This window comes from Oncorhynchus masou, chromosome 19 (genome assembly GCF_036934945.1).
Source record: "Oncorhynchus masou masou isolate Uvic2021 chromosome 19, UVic_Omas_1.1, whole genome shotgun sequence".
Taxonomy (NCBI): Eukaryota; Metazoa; Chordata; class Actinopteri; order Salmoniformes; family Salmonidae; genus Oncorhynchus; species Oncorhynchus masou.
In genome coordinates this window covers 33,583,818-33,602,928 of record NC_088230.1, presented here as the reverse complement: position 1 = coordinate 33,602,928, position 19,111 = coordinate 33,583,818, and positions in this window count along the sequence as shown.

The following is a 19,111-nucleotide window of genomic DNA, read 5'->3' as shown; positions in this document are numbered from 1 at the left end:
GCCCTGATTGAAAGCAGTGGTTCGCGCTTTCAGTTTCACACGAATGCTGCCATCAATCCAAGGTTTCTGGTTAGGGAATGTTTTAATCGTTGCTATGGGAACGACATCTTCAACGCACGTTCTAATGAACTCGCACACCGAATCAGCGTATTCGTCAATGTTGTTATTGACGCAATACGAAACATATCCCAGTCCACGTGATGGAAGCAGATGGAGTGTGGAGTCAGCTTGGTCGGACCAGCGTTGGACAGACCTCAGCGTGGGAGCTTCTTTTTTTAGCTTTTGTCTGTAGGCAGGTATCAGCAAAATGGAGTTGTGGTCAGCTTTTCCGAAAGGGGGGCGGGGCAGGGCCTTATATGCGTCGCGGAAGTTAGAGTAACAGTGATCAAAGGTTTTTCCGCCCCTGGTTGCGCAATCGATATGCTGATAAAATTTAGGGAGTCTTGTTTTCAGATTAGCCTTGTTAAAATCCCCAACAACGATGAATGCAGCCTCCGGATAAATGGTTTCCAGTTTGCAAAGAGTTAAATAAAGTTCGTTCAGAGCCATCGATGTGTCTGCTTGGGGGGGGATATATACGGCTGTGATTATAATTGAAGAGAATTCTCTTGGTAGGTAATGCGGTCTACATTTGATTGTGAGGAATTCTAAATCAGGTGAACAGAAGGATTTGAGTTCCTGTATGTTTCTTTCATCGCACCATGCCTCGTTAGCCATAAGGCATACACCCCCACCCCTCTTCTTACCAGAAAGGTGTTTCAATGGAGTGATAGATGTGCAGAAGATGAATGTGCAAGTAGAGATACTGGGGTGCAAAGGAGCAAAATAAATAAATAAATACAGTATGGGGATGAGGTAGTTAGATGGGCTATTTACAGATGGGCTATGTACAGGTGCAATTATCTGTGAGCTGCTCTGCCAGCTTGTGCTTGAAGTTAGTGAGGGAGATAAGAGTCTTCAGCTTCAGCAATTTTAGCAGTTCGTTCCAGTCATTGGCAGCAGAGAACTGGAAGGAAAGATGGCCAAAGGAGGAATTGGCTTTGGGGATGACCAGTGAAACATATCTGCTGGAGCGCGTGCTGCGGGTAGGTGCTGCTATGGTAATCAGTGAACTGAGATAAGGCGGGGCTTTACCTAGCAAAGACTTGTAGATGACCTGGCCAGTGGGTATGGCGACGAGTATGAAGCGAGGGCCAGCAAACGAGAGCGTACAAGTCGCATTGGTGGGTAGTATATGGGGCTTTGGTGACAAAACGGATGGCACTGTGATAGACTGCATCCAATTTGTTGAGTAGAGTGTTGGAGGCTATTTTGTAAATGACATTGCTGAAGTCGAGGATCGGTAGGATAGTCAGTTTTCCGAGGGTATGTTTGGCAGCATGAGTGAAGGAGGCTTTGTTGCGAAATAGGAAGCGAAATCTAGATTTAATTTTGAATTGGAGATGCTTTTAACATTGGACTTTAGGAATCTGGGGCTTAACTGTTTTGACTTCTGGTATCTGTCATGTTAAGCTTAAATGATGTAGTGTACAAACAGGGTGGCAAACAGTTGAAGTCGGAAGTTTACATACACTTAGGTTGGAGTCGTTTCTCAACCACTCCACAAATTTCTTCTTAACAAACTATAGTTTTGGCAAGGCGGTTAGAACATCTACCTTGTGCACCTTCCAACAATTGTTTACAGACAGATTATTTCACTTATAATTCATTGTATCACAATTCCAGTGGGTCAGAAGATGACATACACTAAGCTTGGAAAATTCCAGAAAATTATGTCATGGCTTTAGAAGCTTCTGATAGGCTAATTGACATAATTTGAGTCAATTGAAGGTGTACCTGTGGATGTATTTCAAGGCCTACCTTCAAACTCACTGCCTCTAAGATTGACATCATGGGGAAATCAAAAGAAATCAGCCAAGACCTCAGAAAATGAATTGTAGACCTCCACAAGTCTGATTCATCCTTGGAAGCAAATTCCAAATGCCTAAAGGTACCAGATCCATTTGTACAAACAATAGCATGCAAGTATAAACACCATGGGACCACGCAGCCATCATACTGCTATGGAAGGAGATGCATTCTGTCTCCTAGAGATGAACGTATTTTGGTGCGAAAAGTGCAAATCAATTGCAGAACAACTGCAAAGGACCTTGAGAAGATGCTGGAGGAAACAGGTACAAAAGTATCTATATCCACAGTAAAACGAGTCCTATATCGACATAACCTGAAAGGCCGCTCAGCAAGGAAGAAGCAACTGCTCCAAAACCGCCATAGGAAAGCCAGACTATGGTTTGCAACTGCACATGGGGACAAAGATTGTAATTTTTGGAGAAATGTCCTCTGGTATGATGAAACAAAAATAGGACTGTTTGGCCATAATGACCATCGTTATGTTTGCGGGGAAAAAGGGGGAGGCTTGCAAGCCGAAGAACACCATCCCAACCGTGAAGCACGGGGGTGGCAGCATCATGTTGTGGGGGTGCTTTGCTGCAGGAGGGACTGTTGCACTTCACAAAACAGATGGCATCATGACGTAGGAAAATTATGTGGATATATTGAAGCAACATCTCAAGACATCATCCAGGAAGTTAAAGCTTGGTCGCAAATGGACAATGACCCCAAGCATACTTCCAAATTTGTGTCAAAATAGCTTAAGGACAACAAAGTCAAAGTATTGGAGTGGCCATCACAAAGCCCTGACCTCCATCATATAGAACATTTGTGGGCAGAACTGAAAAAGCATGTGCGAGCATGGTGGCCTACAAACCTGACTCAGTTACACCAGCTTTGTCAGGAGGAATGGGCCAAAATTCACCCAACTTATTGAGGAAAGCATGTGGAAGGCTACCCGAAAGGTTTGACCCAAGTTAAACAATTTAAAGGCAATGCCTCCAAACACTAATTGAGTGTATGTAAACTTCTGACCCACTGGGAATGTTATGAAAAAAATCAAACCTGAAATAAATCATTCTCTCTACTATTATTCTGACATTTCACATTCATAAAATAAAGTGGTGATCCTAACTGACCTAAACCAGGGGATATTTACTAGGATTAAATGTCAGGAATTGTGAAAAACTGAGTTTAAATGTATTTGGCTAAGGTGTTTGTAAACTTCGGACTTCGACTGCATGTACCCTGGTATGTAATCCACTCTGTGTCCTCTCACTCTGTTAATCTGTGGGTACAATAACAACATCCTTAAATCATGCCAATTACCCAGGATCCTATCCTTCATCTTTACAGGGTGAACAATGTGGTCGTCTAGTCTACACAAGACAACAATGAGAGACTAATGAGCTTGTTTTGTTACGACCCAAGGTAAATGAAGCTGTCAATAAAAAGTCAATCACAGTATTATAAGTGATTGTTTGACATGGAGTACAGTTTGTGTCATGTAGATTTTAATGGACGAGAACAGACAGCCACTAAAAGCTTACATCCTCCCTGTACACTGATTAACTGTCTAACCACTAGTACGGTTATAAATTGATTCTTGACTGAGGTCATGACTTCTTGAACTGGCATCATGATTAGATTTAATTAGATGTGTCTGCCCTTACAGACTGTTGCTCTTGGAAACCTCAGAGAGATTTCCTGAATGCAGAGATGAAATCACTTCTGATTAATTGGTTCAAACTAGTTGTAGGTGAAAAGCAGCAAGATAATTTTTACAATTACAAATTATATTGACTATAATAAACATTACTACCGGTAGCCATTTTGAATTGCTTTCTGTATTTAAATATATGTAGGTATTTTCACAATAGAAAACTATATTTTTCTCTGCAGCTCTTTCAATGCCTTCCTGAACCTACAGGTGAGCCTGCATCTCTGAAGTGTTCGGTAACCCGTAGTATGAAAGGTATCTGTTAGCGTAAGCATAATTAATGCTCTGCTTATTAGCGTGTTTTTGACGTTTTTATTTTGTACCCAGAAAATAAAGTAATACCAAGTGTTCTAACACAATCTGGAAGGTACCTGTTGGCATGAGCATCATTGAAATACTCTGCTTATGAATGTGTTATGAAGTCTTTATCTTGTTACCCTTCAAATACCCTTCAAATACCCTTCAAATAACCTTCAAAGGAAAAGTCATAGCAGCCGTCAAATGAAATGTCGATTACAAATGTATGATGCTGACGTGTTTCGACGCTCCCTGGCACCACCTGGCACCACCTTGCTCTCTGATAGACTTGATGAATGCCTCTTCTATTCTCATATCCTTTCAGGTCTGCACGATGTCCAGTGGAGCAGGGGCGAGGCGGTTATTTGGAATTCCCAATAACCTTGCAGAATCACTACAATCCCGGGTTTTGTGTTGAACGTTTCTCTACGGTCAATTAAAGAGAATATGCTGATCAAACATACAGATTATCAAGCTGTTGATATTGTAACAGATTTTGAGAGGTTTCCCTGATCGTGACTCAATCCCGGTGTCCGGAAACTGTCAAGACAACATCTTTACCGTTACACCAAGAGGTTGGAACCCTTTGACGAGGTTGCTAGGCGTTGTGTTAAGGTCGCTACAACAGGGATCGCCTAGTGCATAGAAACAATATTAGTCAACAGTGCTTTTTGAGGTTGTTTTGGTTTCAGTTAAATTATTTAAAAAAAATAATCATGGTTTTCAATTTCAATCTTTTTTTTGTGCATTATGTGGGTTGAATGCTGTAACACAGAATAAAACAATGACTAAATGTCCCATGATGGTGGTGACTGACCAAGACTGCTTTTCACTTATTAACCATCAGTTATTCACATGACTTTACTATAATAAAAATATTTCAGTTGTTGTGTATTATTACATTTGTTTTATTTGATGCCTTTACTATTTCATTCCAAGTCATCATCTCATCTCTACGGAGCTACTCCCTATGCTGTCTGACAACATCAACATTTTTACTCTTGACTCAGCACGATTAATTAAACATTGAGGAAGGAAATATGCCAGTTGATTAGAACCACAGATCTTAGGTCTGTTTTCTACATGTTTGTGTTCGTGTTCAACACATCTCAAACTCTACAAATTGATATTTTAACATTTAACTATTCAACCCCATATTGCTGCTCAAGTTAGTACAATATTTACCCGGTGCCCACAGCCCATCATTCTCTGTGTGCCAGCGATGACAGAAAAAGTCCTGCTACAGCCCTCTTCTGGCTATTCACAGTCATCGCAATACAGTCATTGGCTTTTCACAGTCATTGCTTGGAGAAACACACCAAAGAGGATATATATACACAGATTGTACAAAACATGAACAAAATCTTCCTAATATTGAGTTGCACCCCCTTTTGCCCTCAGATCAGCCTTAATTGTGTTGAGGCATGGACTCTACAAGGTGTCAAAAGCCTACCACCACAGGGATGCCGGCCCATGTGGACTCCAATGTTTCCCACAGTTGTGTCAAGTTGGTTGGATGTCCTTTGGATGGTAGACCATTCTTGATTACACACAGGAAACTGTTGAGCTTGAAAAACCCAGTAGCGTTGCAGTTCTTGACAGAAACCGGTGAGCCTGGCACTTACTATCATACCCTGTTCAAAGGCACTTCAATATTTCGTCTTGCCCATTCATCCTCTGAATGGCACACACACCATACATGTCTCAATTGTCTCAAACCTTAAAAATCCTTCTTTAACCCGTCTCCTCCCATTCATCTACACTAATTTAATGTGGATTTAACAAGTGACATCAATAAGGGACTATAGCTTTTACCTGGAGTCACCTGGTCAGTCTGTCATGGAAAGAGCAGGTGTTCTTTATGTTTTATACACTCAGTGTATGAAGAGTTCCAGAAACGGATTCTCCAATACAAATCTCAGATTACGATGTCATGGAGACGATGTCATGGAGACGTTAGCTAGCTAAATCCATGTTTACAGAAACATGTTATCAGATCTAATGGTTGTGTCTCGCCAACCTGCGCATGTGCAGACAGTTAAATCAAGGGAAACCATTTGATATAAAGTCGCTTTTTTAAATGTTGACGAAAATAAATAAAAATCAGTTTGATGGTTTCATGCTCTGTTTTAGTCATGACAGTCTGCTTCCACCAGACAATGGGAGATTAATTCACCTTTCAGCAGGACAATAACCTAAAACACAAGGCCAAATCTACACTGGAGTTGCTTAGCAAGAAGACAGTGAATGTTCCTGAGTGGCTGAGTTACAGTTTTGATTTAAATCTGCTTGCATGGCAAGACCTGAAAATGGTTGTCTAGCAATGATCAACAGGCAACTTGACAGAGTTTGAAGAATTTTGAAAAGAATAACGGGCAAATGTTTCACAATCCAGTTGTGGAAAGTGCTTAGAGACTTGCCCAGAAAGACTCACAGCTGTCATCTCTGGCAACGGTGATTCTAACATGTATTGACTCGGGGGGTTGAACACATTACAGAGTATTTTGTGTAGATCCTTGACTGAAAATTGACAATCAAACCACATTTTGTCACAAAATAAAATGTGGTAAAAGTCAAGGGGTGTGAATACTTTCTGAAGGCACTGTACAGCCTTACCTATGGAGTGTGTGTGGGGTATCATCCTACTAACCGACACCCACATATTACAATTTCAAATCGTTTACACAAATATGAACACTATAGATCTTATTGCAAGACTCTGAATCCACTGTGAAATGAGCCACATTAGCTCACAAGTCAACCTATTTTATAAAATGCCTGTTGTGAAATCATAATTTTTTTTTATGAATGAGTCATTTCATGAATAAAGTAATCTTATGAAATGTATATGGCGCTTGAATCTCAGAGGTTTAATTTAGTCTTTCAGGAGCTGAAAGTGTGGAACCTTTGAGACGTGATCATGAGAATGATCTGAAATCAAAATTCTATATTTTAGGATTTCCCATTTCTGCAAATAATATGTTAGGCTGTACTGTCCAATATGAATGTTCAATACACATAGTAGGTTGATATTTAACATTAAGGCACAGCTAAAGATTTGTGGCAAACAAGAGGTTTGACTGTAGAGGTTAAGCTATAGAATGTGTGTCACTGCATGGGCAGAACACTTGGAATGTTTAGAAAGAATAAATAACAGACGCTTGCCCCGTTTAATCATCACAACCCGTCTCAGTCAATCAAGACTGTATAACTAATACATGGCGGCAGGGTAGCCTAGTGGTTAGAGCGTTGCACTAATAACCGAAAGGTTGCAAGTTCAATTCCCCGAGCTGGCAAGGTACAAAACTGGCGTTCTGCCCCTGAACAAGGCAGTTAACCCACCGTTCCTAGGCCGTCTTTGAAAATAACAATTTGTTCTTAACTGACTTGCTGAGTTAAATAAAGGTTATAAAAATAAATAATAGAAAGACAAGGGTGGAAGTCTTGCCAGCCAGCTACATATGATATCCATCAATGTATCCTGAACAAAAAATATAAACGCAACATGTAATGTGTGGGTCCCATGAACTGAAAGAAAAGATCACAAACATTTTCCATACAAACAAAAAATAATATTTTTCTAAAAATGACTGAATGGATCACATTTCATCACATTTTGATTACATGGTGTCCTTCGTATGTTTTACAGCTGTCCAATGATGTATGTGGATAGCTGATCTTGCTATTGGTGTTGCCATTACAGATGTTGATATTATATGTTAACATTGTTTTTGTAAACATCAACATTCATTTGGTCTTATTTTGTGTGCATGTAACTGTCTTAATTAACAGAAATCCAGCTACAGATATTCAAATGTATTGGAAAAACTTCAACTCAATAGTTGACGGTATTGACGGCATTGAGAAACCATCCCTTGGCTTTTTCCAAATATCACGTTATAAGGTATACCGCCCAAGCCTACCATGTATAAAACATTTAGTGCTCAAGTATCTCAAAAATTGTGAATGTTTTTTTATGCAAACAGAAAGTACTCATGTAATCTTACCAGTTGAATTTCCTCTTGAAAAGCTGAGTCCGCACCTCAATCGTGGCCGTTTCAGGCAATACTCCAAACACCTCATGTTGAGTTGCAAGACTCAACCAAGATAAGTACTGTATGGTCCATCCTTGGAGAAATTAGTGGCCAATCATGTGGCCGGCCCACGACAAAGAGATCACTCTCCAGCAGGGATGAAGATGAGGAGGGGACAAGATGATCCTCCTCACCCTCAAAAGAGCAGTGTGTCTCAGCCTCCTGCAACTTGATGTACAGATGGATCAATGAAAAGCGTGTTGGAGTTCATCTTAATAATGAGGACACCTGTTCCTGGTGTGCAACTGCTTGTCTGTGTAACAGTATTGTCATTATTCAACTTAGGCAGATAAGTTAGCAGAAGCGCAATTTGGAAAAATACAATACAAATTGTATCACTCACCTAGAGTCCGTGCTGGAGTTTGGATATTATTGTTGTGAAGAAATGTCTCGTCAGTCCTTTGACTATAGCAGGGTCTCCAATAAATGTAGATATCTTTGGGCAGAAGAATACAAGGCCTGATATACATGCCTTGTTGCTAACTGACAGCTGGTATGAAATAAAATATATTGCTCTAACATTAGTCCTGGTGGATGATTGTGCTATATCATATATTTTGACTACTTTTAGTCTGGTACAAGAATGGTTGACTGAAGAGCCAAGGACAAAAACACCTCTGCAGTACAATAGAATGACGTAAGACACAATGGCAGCAAATAAGACAGAAAAGACAACCAATGATTTTGAATATTTTTTTTATTTTACCTTTATTTAACTAGGCAAGTCAGTTAAGAACAAATTCTTATTTCCAATGACGGCCTAGGAACAGTGGGTTAACTGCCTGTTCAGGGGCAGAACAACAGATTTGTACCTTGTCATCTTGGGGGTTTGAACTTGCAACCTTCCAGTTACTAGACCAATGCTCTAATCACTAGGCTACACTGAAAAATAATTGTAAATGGTTTTAGAGTGTGAGACTGGGACCTCACAGCTGAATTGCATACAATGTAATTTAGCATGTACTTGATATGAAAATGTTTCACTTATATCTCTATCGCCCACTCTTTTCAACATTTTCTTACGTTACAGCCTTATTCTAAAATTGATTCAATCGTTTTTTCCCTCATCAATTTACACACAATACCCCATAATGACGTAAAAATAGTTTTTTTGACATAATTAGCAAATGTATTCAAATTAAAAAACTTAAATAACACATTAACATAATTATTCAGACCCTTTACTCAGTACTTTGTTAAAGCACCTTTGGCAGCAATTAAAGTCTTGAGTCTTTTTGGGCAGGACGCAACAAGCTTGGCACACCTGTATTTGGGGAGTTTCTCCCATTCTTCTCTGCAGATTCTCTCAAGCTCTGTCAGGTTGGATGGGGAGCATCGCTGCACATCTCCAGAGATGTTCGATCAGGGTCAAGTCTGAGCTCTGGCTGGGCCACTCAAGGACATTCAGAGACTTGTCCCGAAGTCACTCCTGCGTTGTCTTGGCTGTGTGCTTAGGGTCGTTGTCCTGTTGGAAGGTGAACCTTCACCCCAGTCTGAGGTTCTGAGCGCTCTGGACCAGGTTTTCATCAAGGATCTCTCTGTACTTTGCTACGTTCATCTTTCCCTCGATCCTGACTAGTCTCCCAGTCAATGTCACTGAAAAGCATCACCAGAGCATGATGCTGCCACCACCATGCTTCACCGTAAGGATGGTGCCAGGTTTCCTCCAGAAGTGACGCTTGGCATTCAGGCCAAAGAGTTACATTTTGGTGTGTTGACTCTGCCTGTCAGAGGTGGAGTTCCAGAGCTCACAGGTGTGCCTGGCATGAATTATGATTCCATCTCGTTCCTTGCCCTCTTCAACGCGTAATTTTCCGCCTGACTCTCCACCAATACCGCCTGAGTCTCTGCCAACGATGTGTGACTCTCTGCCAATAGCGCCTGGCTCCAATGCATCAGCTGTCACCCGGTTGTTGGCATGGTTGTATTCTCTGCAATAACACATTCACGTTTTTAGTACACAATTTAATTTATTTTAATTGTATTTTTTTTTAACCTTTATTTAATTTGTGATTTATGCCTACACCGAAATACCTTTAGTTTTGGTGATGCTCTCAGCTCCGGCTCATTTACGGTCCTAACCCTGGAATGGATAGCACCATAGAAAGAAGCTGGCTTGATGAAAACTATGTCCATTTTGTCTGTTCTCTTTGGTCACAATGTCATTTTTTTTGTTGATAAACAGATCATTTTTGAATGGTAACTGTATTCAGGGTGGAGTTTGGGGCGGGGAGAGGAGTACTGGAAAGGTGTGACTTTCAGTTTACAATAGGCCATAAGTATACAGCACATTATCGATTGTCCTCACTTTGATTATTCTGTAACAACATACTGTAGCACCATGTCAGGATCTGAGTGAGCAGATTAGGGCTTTCAGCCAGAACAGAAAATCGACTGGAGACATTTCAAAAATACTGGTAGGCTTGGGGATTTTAGTCACAAACACTATCATGTAATCATTTCTGCCCTCCCCATTCATATCTAAGGGGCATTTTTCTGCACCATAATTAGTTATATTGCTTTAGTTTGAATGTGCAGACAGGCACTAATAACAGGGGGAACGTTCCCTAGTCAACGCCATTATTAGTTACATTGTTTTAGTTTGAATGTGCAGTTAGGCACTAAGAACAGCGGGAACAGTTTCCTAGTCAGCACCATCATTAGGGGCATTTTTCATTAGGGCAAATCTGATCTGTGAGAATATCTCAGTGGGGTTTCTATATCATTCCAAATGAATTAATAATAATAATAATAATAATGGCTTTGTTTAGAACATATTTATGTAAATAAAGCTAGTTTGTTATTTAGAATGATTTATTTCTGTTTTTAGAGGGAGAGAAACCCAAAGCCAACCATCGCCTCATGGGTTTCCTGGTCGTGGCCTGGCACGGGTTTGGAAACAGCATCTGTAGCATCGTAGTTTGCACTGCAATGCAGTGTCTTAGACCGCTGCGCCACTCGGGAGGCCACAACCACAACGTTTTTAATGCTGATCAATTGCCTTGCACAAAGTATCCAAATACAGAGAGGTGTTGGCAAGAGTCTATTGTCCTTCAAATAGCCCATAATGGTCTATTATCATACATGGTGTCCAGTTTAGGATAACCAAAACATTTCTTTATTAAAGACTATTAGAAAGAAGGTTGGTACTTATTTATTTTGATCCAAAGTCATGAATGAGTGAGTCACTCAGCTTTATGTAGGTGCTGAGGCTATATGACTGAGTCACTCAGCTTTATGTAGGTGAGGCTATATGACTGAGTCACTCAGCTTTATGTAGGTGAGGCTATATGACTGAGTCACTCAGCTTTATGTAGGTGCTGAGGCTATATGACTGAGTCACTCAGCTTTATGTAGGTGAGGCTATATGACTGAGTCACTCAGCTCTATGTAGGTGAGGCTATATGACTGAGTCACTCAGCTTTATGTAGGTGAGGCTATATGACTGAGTCACTCAGCTCTATGTAGGTGAGGCTATATGACTGAGTCACTCAGCTTTATGTAGGTGCTGAGGCTATATGACTGAGTCACTCAGCTTTATGTAGGTGCTGAGGCTATATGACTGAGTCACTCAGCTTTATGTAGGTGCTGAGGCTATATGACTGAGTCACTCAGCTTTATGTAGGTGCTGAGGCTATATGACTGAGTCACTCAGCTTTATGTAGGTGCTGAGGCTATATGACTGAGTCACTCAGCTTTATGTAGGTGCTGAGGCTATATGACTGAGTTACTCAGCTTTATGTAGGTGAGGCTATATTACTGAGTCACTCAGCTTTATGTAGGTGAGGCTATATGACTGAGTCACTCAGCTTTATGTAGGTGAGGCTATATGACTGAGTCACTCAGCTTTATGTAGGTGCCGAGGCTATATGACTGAGTCACTCAGCTTTATGTAGGTGAGGCTATATGACTGAGTCACTCAGCTTTATGTAGGTGCCGAGGCTATATGACTGAGTCACTCAGCTTTATGTAGGTGAGGCCATATGACTGAGTCACTCAGCTTTATGTAGGTGAGGCTATATGACTGAGTCACTCAGCTTTATGTAGGTGCTGAGGCTATATGACTGAGTCACTCAGCTTTATGTAGGTGAGGCTATATGACTGAGTCACTCAGCTTTATGTAGGTGAGGCTATATGACTGAGTCACTCAGCTTTATGTCGGTGAGGCTATATGACTGAGTCACTCAGCTGTATGTAGGTGAGGCTATATGACTGAGTCACTCAGCTTTATGTAGGTGAGGCCATATGACTGAGTCACTCAGCTTTATGTAGGTGAGGCTATATGACTGAGTCACTCAGCTTTATGTAGGTGCTGAGGCTATATGACTGAGTCACTCAGCTTTATGTAGGTGAGGCTATATGACTGAGTCACTCAGCTTTATGTAGGTGAGGCTATTTGACTGAGTCACTCAGCTTTATGTAGGTGCCAAGGCTATATGACTGAGTCACTCAGCTTTATGTAGGTGAGGCTATATGACTGAGTCACTCAGCTTTATGTAGGTGAGGCTATATGACTGAGTCACTCAGCTTTATGTAGGCGAGGCTATATGACTGAGTCACTCAGCTTTATGTAGGTGAGGCTATATGGCTGAGTCACTCAGCTTTATGTAGGTGGTGAGGCTATATGACTGAGTCACTCAGCTTTATGTAGGTGAGGCTATATGACTGAGTCACTCAGCTTTATGTAGGTGAGGCTATATGACTGAGTCACTCAGCTTTATGTAGGTGAGGCTATATGACTGAGTCACTCAGCTTTATGTAGGTGAGGCTATATGACTGAGTCACTCAGCTTTATGTCGGTGAGGCTATATGACTGAGTCACTCAGCTTTATGTAGGTGCCGAGGCTATATGACTGAGTCACTCAGCTTTATGTAGGTGAGGCTATATGGCTGAGTCACTCAGCTTTATGTAGGTGAGGCTATATGGCTGAGTCACTCAGCTTTATGTAGGTGCTGAGGCTATATGACTGAGTCACTCAGCTTTATGTAGGTGAGGCTATATGACTGAGTCCCTCAGCTTTATGTAGATATTATGTAGCTTTATTTGGTTTATGTCGCCCATTCATTGTCAGTGCTCTAACTCCCCCTTGTGGTGGTCTGGATAAATTAAGTGATGATACAGGGTACCGTACTAAACCACAAATTACTTCTATGTCCCGCAGCATAATCGCAAAAACTTTTAGGTGAGCAACCACTGTAGACAGAAGATGGCCCTATCTGGGAAAAGACCAAGTCCCTATTACGTGAAGAACATCTGAAATAAGCAAAGAGAAACGACAGTCCATCATTACTTTAAGACATGAAGGTCAGTCAATCCGGAAAATGTCAAGAACTTTGAAAGCGCAAGAACCATCTCATGAGGACCGCCGCAGGAAAGGAAGACCCAGAGTCACCTCTGCTGCAGAGGACAAGTTCATTAGAGTTAACTCCACCTCAGAGTGCAGCCCAAATAAATTGACTTGCCTGCACCTCAACCCCATGGAACACCTTTGGGATGAATTGGAACGCCGACTGCGAGCCAGGCCTTATCGCCCAACATCAGTGCCCAACCTCAATAATGCTTGTGGCTGGATGGAAGCAAGTCCCTGCAGCATTTTTCTAACATATAGTGGAAAGCCTTCCCAGAAGAGTGGAGGCTGTTATAAGCAGCAAAGGGAGGACCAACTCCATATTAATGCCAAAGTTTTTGGAATGAGATGTTCGACGAGCATGTGTCCACATACTTTGACCATGTAGTTTATATATAAACACTGCAATCGATGTGATTGTAAATCGGCCACTTATATGACCTTATTCTTAGGTAAACCTGTCCACAATTTCCAAAGCTTTATGAGTTGTATAGCTGGTGTTTCCCTGGCAAAGCTGCATTCTAAAACAATAATGGCCTCCCACCACCAATCTGTAATTACCTTGTCATGCTGAATTATGTCTCTTTTCTTGTTGCTAGGGAAACAAGGGACTATGCAAAGGACATTGATTACACTTCATTGCCAGGTGGGGCAATCTCCAGAAATTCAAATGGGAAACCTAGTTGTCTTTGCTGGGTGATTAGAGCCCCCAACAGTGGGGTAGCACAGTTTGTTTGTTGTTGTTGGGGAAAACAGATATTTTTTTTTCAATTCTATACATTTTGCCATGGGGCAGACAGAAACATTTAGACATTTCTATGAAAAACATACATAATATGCTTTGTATAGGTGAGGCTACATGTCTTATAATACTGACTATTTGCATCCATAAGAACTCATAAGCAGTTATAAAAATGTTTGATTATTTATAGATCCTGAATTATAATGACTTATAGTGCATGTTGTATTATAACTACACTGGTTTACAAACACAGGTGAGATAGTAACACTACATATTAGCATTTGGGCATAGTGCATTTGAAAATGTATTCAAAATGGCGATATATTATTATACGTAAGGGATAACCAACGAGAACGAGTGTCTATGCGTTCTATGGGAAATAACAAACAACCTGTTAGCTAAGTGGCACTAACCTTCCATGGAGATGTATTATTTTACAGAGAACGCATAGAGTCCCGAGTTGATTGTTCAGCTTATACCAAGGCTATAATTATCACAGTTGCTGCTAGAAATGTGTTCATTTGCCGGTAGAAATGTTTTCAACATCCACTGAAGTGGGGTAATCATTAGTGCTGAGTGATTAGAGCTTTTTGAGGTCGGTTTGGTTTCGGTTCGATTATTTAAAAATAATCACGTTGTTTTTGTAGATTTTTAAAACATGAAATGCACTATGCATTATGTGGGCTGAATGCAGTAACAATACAGAATATAACAATTAATAAAAGTCCCATGATGGTAGTGACTGCCCATTACCACCGATCACTTATTAAACATCATTTATATATATTACGTTGTTTTATTTAAAATAAAATGTTATTGGTCTCATACACGTATTTAGCAGCTGTTATTGCAAGTGTAGAGAAATGCTTGTGATCCTAGCTGCAACAGTGCAGTAGTATCTAACAATTCACAACAACACACACACACATCTAAGAATAATTGAATGGACTGTAGAAATATATAAATATAAGGAGGAGTTGGAGTGTCTTTGACTAAAATACAGTAGAATACAGTATATACAGGGCCTTCGGAAAGTATTCAGACCCCTTGGCTTTTTTTGTTTGTTACATTACAATCAATGGATTGTATTCTAAAATTGATTAAATTAAAACAAATCCTCAGCAATCTACACACAATATAAAAATAAAAATTAGAAATACCGTATTTACATAAGTATTCAGACCCTTTGCTATGAAACTCGAAATTGAGCTCAGGTGCATCCTGTTTCCATTGATCGTCCTTTAAAGGTTTCTACAACTTGAATGGAGTCCACCTGTGGTAAATTCAATTAATTGGACATGATTTGGAAAGGTACACACCTATATAAGGTCCCACAGTTGTTTGTGCATGTCAGAGCAAAAACCAAGCCATGAGGTCGAAGGAATTGTCCACAGCTCCGAGACAGGATTGTGTTGAGGCACAGATCTGAGGAAGGGTACCAAAACTTTTCTGCAGCATTGAACGTCCCCAAGAACACAGTGGCCTCCATCATTCGTAAATGGAAGAAGTTTGGAACCACCAAGACTCTTCCTAGCGCTGGCCGCCCCGGCAAACTGAGCAATCGGGGGAGAAGGGGCTTGGTCAGGAACCCGATGGTCACTCTGACAGAGCTTTAGAGTTCCTCTGTGGAAATAGGAGAAACTTCCAGAAGGACAACCATCTCTGCAGCACTCCACCAATCAGACCTTTATGGAGGCCAGACGGAAGCCACTCCTCAGTAAAAGGCAGATGACAGGCCGCTTGGAGTTGGGTCTGATGAAACCGAGATTGAACTCTTTGGTCTGAATGCCAAGCGTCACTTCTGAAGGAAACCTGGCACCATCCCTACGGTGAAGCATGGTGGTGGCAGCATCATGTTGTGGAGATGTTTTTCAGTGGCAGGGACTGGGAAACTAGCCAGGATCGATGGAAAGATGAACGGAGCAAAGTACAGAGAGATCCTTGATGAAAACCTGCTCCAGGGTGCTCAGGATCTCAGACTGGGGCGAAGGTTCCCCTTCCAACAGGATAACGACCCTAAGCACACAGCCAAGACAACGCAGGAGTGGATTTGGGACAAGTCTCTGAATGTCCTTGAGTGGCCCAGTCAGAGCCCAGACTTGAACCTGATCGAATATCTCTGGAGAGACCTGAAAATAGCTTTGCAGCAACGCACCCCATGCAACCTGACAGAGCTTGAGAGGATCTGCAGAGAAGAATGGGAGAAACTCACCAAATACAGGTGTGCCAAGCTTGTAGCGTCATACCCATGAAGACTTGATGCTGTAATCGCTGCCAAAGTTGCTTCAACAAAGTACTGATTATAGGATCTGAACACTTATGTAAATGTGATATTTCCGTTTTTTAAATTTGCAATAAGGTGAAAACCTTTCTAAAAACCTGTTTTTGCTTTGTTGTTATTGGGTATTGTGTGTAGATTGATGAGGAAAATGAATACTTTCCACAGGCACTGAGTAAATGAGTAAAGCAGTATGTAAACATGACTAAAATAACTGTTGTTCCATTATTAAAGAGACCACTGATTCCATGATTATGTACTGTGTATATAGGGCAGCAGCTTCTAATGTGCAGGGTTGAGTAACCTGGTGGTAGCCAGCTAGTGATAGCAGTTGCTGGCTAGTGTTGACTTAATTATTTCATCATCTCATCTCTATAGAGCTGTAAATAAGGTATACTTGTCACGCCCTGGCCATAGAGAGGCTTTCATTCTCTATTTTGGTTAGGCCAGGGTGTGACTAGGTTGGGCATTCTATGTTCTTTTTTCTATGTTTTTGTATTTCTTTGTTTTTGGCAGGGTATGGTTCTCAATCAGGGACAGCTGTCTATTGTTGTCTCTGATTGGGAACCATACTTAGGTAGCTCTTGCCCACATGGGTTTTGTGGGTAGTTGTTTTCTGTATTGTTATTTTCCTTACAGAACTGTTCGTTTTCCTCTGTTATTTTTTTTGTTCTAGCGTTCTGAGTTTAATAAAATATCATGAACACTTCTCACGCTGCGCTTTGGTCCAGTCATTCACAGGAAGTTGATCGTTACAATACTTTAATGACTGCTGAATACCAACTATCAATCACTTAGATCAGGGTTGTCCATCCCTGTTCCTGGAGAGCTACCCTCTTGTAGGTTTTCCTTTCAACCGCCTGTTGTAACGAACCTGATTCAGCTTATCAATTAGCTAATTATTAGAATCAGGTGCGCTAGATTAGGGTTGGAGCAAAAACCTACAGGATGGTAGCTCTCCAGGAACAGGGTTGGAGAGCCCTGACTTAGATAATGTATTTTCATGTTTACTACATCACACACACAAACAAACATATTTCCTAGCTTGGCAAACAAACCATCCTCCTCGTTTAGTCCTGTCATGGTAATATTTTGTTGAGCTATGTTATTGAATTAACTATCTTTATCATTTGGTGAAAGTAGAGTTCATGACCTGTCACAAGAATTGACCCCAACCCTGATTTAGTGCTAACGAACTCAACTGACCCAACAGCTTTGTACAGTATTCCAGCTCGTCTGCTCACTTTCACACCACTTGCCTGTCCTCACCTGTCTGAGACCTTCCTGATGCCTGCCACCAGCACGGCTAACCCTCCATTATCTAATGGGGTCGACCTGGACACAGGTCCCTATGGAATGAACGTATGTCACCATACAGTAATTGTCACTGGATTGTCACCTGGGCCAATTATTTTCCACTAACGTGATGACTTGAGCTCCTCTACACCAGAGCAGATGAACTTTGTACACTCATGCATGCTCACACTCTGTGACTGACACATGGTTAATGTTGCATAAGATAGCTTGATTCGTCCATGCTATTGTATGTAAGACTTTCCATTGGGACTGTATTCTGACATCTGTGTACTGAATGTATGCAGAATCGTAATAAGAGTCTTCCATTTGCTTTGCATGAATTTCAAGTTGAGTGTGATTTGAAAGTCATAACGTTGGTCAAAATAAGCAATAAGGCCCGAGTGTTGGGGTGTGAGGGGGTGTGGTATATGGACAATAAACCACGGCTAAGGGCTGTTCTTATGCGCAACGCATCGCGGAGTTCCTGGATACAGCCCATAGCCGTTGTATATTGGTTTTTACTGTATATAACAAACCCCGGAGGTGCCTCATTGCTATAATAAACTGCTTACCAACGTAATTAGAGCAGTAAAAACATATATATCTCGGCTGTCAGACAATCAGCATTCAGGGCTCGAACCACACAGTTTATAATTAAGCGATAAGGTCAGAGGCCAAGGGTTGTTCTTAGGCATAACCTCTGAGGTGCCTTATGGCTAATATAAACTGGTATATTGTCTTATGTTTCTGCCAATCAGCATCCAGGACTCAAACGACCTGGTTTATTTATAATATATATTTTCTAGAAACCATGGCTATACAACTTTGCCGGCAATTTTTTTTTTATGGGTCACACCAACTTAACGTTCATCATATGCAAATATTTTATGATTGAACAATGAACTCAGTTTGTGTTCTGAGAGATCGTGCCTACTGTTATGCAAACGATTCCTTAACCCCATACCAAGATGGGTGAGGTATCACACTACACCCCATGTGGAGCACTATAATCGGCATATCTCTGTGTGTGTCGGTCCTCTTGCTCCAAGAGAGAAAGAGATACTCTATGGGAATCGAATTAAGGACACGAGGCTCAGACATTTTTTGTCTATCTGCTAACAGCAGGTTATTTGCCACCCATGTTGACAGATTGAGACCATGTGTAACAGACCGGGTACAGCTATCAGTGGAGCCCATTTTTATGATAGGTCTTTTTGACCTTTCAGGGACATTTGTATTGCTTTCCTCAGTCCATTTGTCCATTTAAGTAGTGGGAAATACACTTGTATATGATATAGTTCCTTCGACCTCATTGTTTGGTTTTTGCTCTGACATGCACTGTCAATTGTGGGACCTTATATACTGTAGACAGGTGTGTGACTTTCCAAATCATGTCCAATCAATTGAATTTGCCACAAGTGGACTCCAATCTGGTTGTAGAAACCT